Source organism: Bubalus bubalis, chromosome 17 (genome assembly GCF_019923935.1).
Source record: "Bubalus bubalis isolate 160015118507 breed Murrah chromosome 17, NDDB_SH_1, whole genome shotgun sequence".
Classification (NCBI taxonomy): domain Eukaryota; kingdom Metazoa; phylum Chordata; class Mammalia; order Artiodactyla; family Bovidae; genus Bubalus; species Bubalus bubalis.
The window spans coordinates 21,083,671-21,088,719 of NC_059173.1; the positions used below are offsets into that span (position 1 = coordinate 21,083,671).

General features: G+C 47.7%; 1 long non-coding RNA gene across 1 annotated transcript; it reads left to right on the forward strand.

The window, feature by feature from the left end:
* The first annotated feature begins 254 nt into the window (after positions 1 to 254).
* LOC112579940 lies at positions 255 to 2,937 on the forward strand. Its single transcript, XR_003104269.3, has 2 exons — positions 255 to 451; positions 557 to 2,937. It is a non-coding gene; the product is annotated as an uncharacterized LOC112579940 (long non-coding RNA).
* The last annotated feature ends 2,112 nt before the right edge of the window (positions 2,938 to 5,049 follow it).

Here is a 5,049-nt window from a genome sequence, read left to right on the forward strand (position 1 = left end):
AATTGATTCTTTCTTGTTGTGGTGCTGGAATAATACTCTTGGGAGTCTCTTATAGCAAGGAGATCAAACCAGTCAATCCTAAAGGAAATCAACCCTAAATATTCTTTGGATATGATGCTGAAGCTGAAGCTCCAATACTTTGACCATCTGATGCAAAGAATCGACTCTTTGGAAAAGACCCTGATGCTGGGAAAGACTGAAGGCAAAAGGAGAAGGAGGCGGCAGAAGATGAGATGGTTAGATAGCATCACCAACTCAATGGACATGAATCTGAGCAAACTCTGGGAGACAGTGGAGGACAGAGGAGGCCGGCCTGCGGCAGTCCGTGGGGTTGCAGAGTTGGACGGCTTAGCGACTGAACAACAGCAACATATAAAACCAGTCTATGCTTCGACTGGTTGATGAAATGTTGTGACCAGAGGCTCGCAGGAACCCAACCCCAGATCCTCCTGTAAGTGCAGTAGTTTGGTACTTGCTAATTCTGTGTTTGCGATGACTTGATAGAACAGAACTTCCAGGAATAATGACAATCAACTGTTTTTCTTTCATGCCCCAGTTGAATTACAGGTTCTCTGTGAGCCCGAACTGAAGTTTCTTCAGCTTCAGGATGCCCAAGTGCAGGGTCAAGTTCAAGGGTCTAGTGCTCAGTAAGCACCATTACTGACTGTGGGGTAGCGTCTTGGGCCGCACGGGTGCCCACAATCTCTGGGCAAACCTGTCAGAGTTGAGACTCCAAGGCTGTGTGTGGTTTGGTTTCTGGAATGGACTGGAACATTCCATGTCTGCGAGTGGCCCTTCTTCCTGCAGGGATCTGGCGTCATTCTCCCCCCTGAGAGGGAAGTGATTACACAGCATACCTGTGGCTGATGCTGGGCTGTTAAGAGCCCCGTAAAACTAAGGTAGAACTAAGGCATAACTTGCCTGTTAGGCCACGCGCCTGAATGACTCTTTGCAAACTTTTGCTGCGGGCCGATTAAAAGAAATATCCTTACTGTTTTGAATCAAATTCCTGTTAAAAGCAGAGGCTCAAGTTTCTTTCCCTTGGTTTCTCCCTGCCGCTGGCCCCTGGTCGTTTGTTAAACACTCCTCCCCACTCCCCTCCCCCACACAGCCTGCCTGGGGGCCACATCCTTTTTTACGGGACTTCAGGACTTCAGTGGCTCCTAAGGGCTTACATTCTCTCTCTTGTTTGCTGTAGGCTGCTGGGGGAGGGGGTCTGGGAGGGAACAGAGGCCCAGAGGACTCACTGGGGCCACGAAACCAGTGAACACAGGCTTGGCTTCTCTGTTGTCCACCCAGCTGGGGATGCCAGGTCAGCTTGTTTACAAGCGGAGGTTGATTGACTACAACCTTCTTTCTAGTGGGAGGGAGCCAGGGGGCTTAACAAAAGCTAGGGGGAGACTTGGAGGTGGTGGAGTTGGAGGAGGAGGAGGGAGGTGGGAAAGGCTCATTCTGGGAGCTGGAGTTTCCACTGGATCTTGGAGGGAAGGACCTGTGCTTTCCACTTGTGTGTAGGTATGTGCATGTACACACGTGAGTGTGTATTCCCCTATGTGCATAGATGTGCACATGAGTGTGTGCATTCAGTGTGTGATTGTGTGTGTGCCCTGCTTAAGTGAATGTGGACATGCCTGTATCTGAGTGTGTGCACGAGTGCATCCACACTCTATGCATATGTGTGTGCCTGTGCACTCCAGGGTGTGCATGTGTGTGTGTATGTGCATCGACATGCATGTCGATGTTATGCGTGTGCTTATGAGTGCAGAGGTGTGCAGTGGGCACATGTGTATCTTCAGTGTGCGTGCATGTATGGTGTGCACTCCTGTGTGGGTATGCATGTCCATACATGCGTGTGTGTGTGTGTGTGTGTGTGTGTGTGTGTGTGTCTGCGTTTTGAGCGTGTTGCTGGGGGTGAGCTGGCTTGGGCAGCAGCTCTTTGGCGCTGTGGGAGAGAAAGGGTGTGGTGGATCCAGGAGTTCAGCCACAGAAAAGAAAGTTGATAACCAAAGAATTTTGTTTGGATTCTTACGGGCAGGGAGGAAAAGCGCCCCTTACTGTAGACTCTACCTTCCTAATATAAAACAGAGACCAAGGGGTCCAGTTTTGTAAAAAGTGGGCTGGCCAAGGCCTATGCAAGAGACCATTTTCCCAGTAACTAAAGTCATAAAGAAACATAGAATGAGTTCCAGGCCTTTTTCTCCCAAGACTCCCCTTTCCCTCCAGAGTCTCCGAGCCCTGTGCTGTGGTGTGGCCAGTCATTTGTTTGCAAAGTCAACTCTGATGGACAGCTGCTGGCCACTCAGACTAATGTCAGACCCAGTGAGCCTCAGTGAGTGATAAGCCTTATTTGCTATGTCTGTTTGTTTAGACTCCACTTAAGAATCCTTTGGGAAGATAATTTGTGAGAGATTGGGGAAATTTGAATATGGACTGGGTATTAGATGCTATTAGGGAATTAAAAAAATTTTATATATTTATTTATTTGGCTGCATCGAGTCTTAGTTGAGGCCTGAGAACTCTTAGTTGTGACATGTGGGATCTAGTTCCCTGACCAGGGATGGAACCTAGGATGAGTTCATTGGGAATGCTGAGTCTTAGCCCCTGGACCACTAGCGAAATCACCGTATTGGGGAATTATTATTAATTTAGTTATATATGATAAAGGAACTTCAGATATGTGGGGGTATCCTCTTATTCCTCTTGGAGATACATGGCACAGTATTTACTTGAAATGCCATGTAATTTATCTATAATTTACTTTTAAATGGTTTAGCGAGATAGAGAGAGGGCAAAATGTTAACAATTGTTGACTCTGGGTAATAGATGTATTTCTGTTTCTCTTTGTGCTTGAGAATGTCAACAGTAAAAGAAAAAAATTAATGCTTTGAGAGAACACTACTTAAAAAATAAATCTAACGTGTTGCATGAAAAAAAAAATTCTTTGATGTTTTCTAAAGCAGAGCCTTAGGATCAGAGAAGCTTGTCTTTACTAGTGCCAACCTGGAGTTGAGGCAGGTGGCAGGAATCAGCTTTGAGAACTGGATTGGTCCTGTGGGGACAGTGTGGGCAGCAGGCACTGCCTGGCTTCCTGATCTCTTCTACCCAAACACATCCCAAATGTTTAGTTAGGAGAATAGTTGACCTTGACATTCAACACAGGCTATGGCCTCTTCCGTATGTCTGGGAACCATTTCTCCTTAAAGTACAATATCACTCTGCTTCAGAAGTTTCATCTTCCCCAGGAAGCCGGATCCCAGATGGAATTCACTAGGAGCAGAGACTGCTTTTTATCAGTCTTGACCTGTCTACGTCCAAGCGTGGCAATGAACTGGCTGTGGGCCAGGGAGACAAGCATTATCACATTCAAGCTCACCCCAACCCTCTGAGATTGACACCATTCTAACTCCCACTTTACAGATTGGAAAACTAAGACCTGAGAGATGATTTACTATGTGAAATCACCTGGACAGGTGGAGCTGGCATTCACCCATGGGATCTGGTCTGTGGAATCCAGAACCAGCCTTCTTGCTGCCAAACATGTATGGTGGCTGTAGTGGCAGAGTCCATGCAGGGCCTGTGGCTTAATTCATGGAATACATGGGTCATTTTTCATTGGACTTGCTTATAATACAATTTCCTGAGAGCTGGAACAGCATCATCTCCACCAAACAGTCCACACCCTTAGGCTCCCGTCTGCCCTATTCGGTGCCCCTCCTTTTCCCCTGGACACAGGAAAATAAAGTCTCCAACAAGTTCGAGAAACTCCCCTTTATAAAACACACAACTTCCTCTATAAAGGCAAATGGTCTCTTTGCTCTTTTGTGACTTTGCCTCCATTTTAAGGCTTCCATGGTTATTTCTTTGATTTTGCTTAGATAAAAATGTTCCAAAGGTGTGCACATGTAATGGAGTGGCAGGCGTGGAGCCTTGTTTGGGGACCCCAAGCCCCCAGAATGCCACAGGATCTCCCCTACAATTTTGTTGGCTCCCATGTGCCCCAGAACATAACACATGTGCCATCAACACATTTTGATACATCTCCCAGGACCTCGTACTTTGCATACAAGCGGGCTTTCAAAAAACGTTTGTTGAAGCAACACATACTGGTTAAAATGCCCGACAGTAGAAAGAATCATCAAGACGATGTCTCAGATGCCACCCTGGAGACAGTGTGAAAATCTGAGACCATCTGTCGGGTTTCTGGAAGGCCCAGAAAAAAAAAAAGCCATCAATTTTCCTGAAATAGTACAAACAGGATTTCCTGGAGGGAGCCAAACCGAGGAGCAGGCTGCATTCTGAAAATGGAAAATGCAACCTTTGCTTGCCATTTGGGGCCGACTGGGTGGATTTCTGCTGGCAGCTGTGGAGGCTTCCTGTGTCCGGTGTGGCCCCTGGTCATTCAGCGGTGACCTCTGAGCAGGTGGGCACAGGAGAACTGACAGACAATTCATCCACATGTAAAGACCTGGATGTGAATATTGGTAAAATTGCCCTTTACTGCAGGGGAGCCAGGGTTTGCCTGCCTCTGCCTTGGTGCCCCCTCCCTCTCTGCAGAAATGAGGTTACACAGTTGGGGTTCAAATCCAGGCTCCTCCAGTTACCAGACGTGTGACCTTGTGCAGGGTACGCTTTTTTTTTAAATTTATTTATTTGGCTGAGCTGGGTCTTAATTGTGGCCTGTGGCATCTAGTTCCCTGACCAGGGGTCAAACCTAGGCCCCCTGCTCTGTGAGTGTGGAGTCTTAGCCACTGGACCACCAGGGAAGTCTCTGACATACCCTTCCTGTGCCTCAGTATTACCATCTATACAATGACCATTAGACTAGCACCTGCCTCGTGATGCTGTTTGGGGATGAACGGAGCTCATAAAAGGAAGGCATTTGAAACTGCCTGGCGCATTCCCTTGTTTGCCAAATATTAGCTATTTGTGTTTCCACAGTCATGCTGCCCCTTCACTCCTCCCTGGAGCCTCTCTGCCCCCCACGGTTCCTGGTCCAGCCCCAGTGTCCCCCTCTTGCCCACCTATCCACCCTGAAGCCCAGGGGTCTGC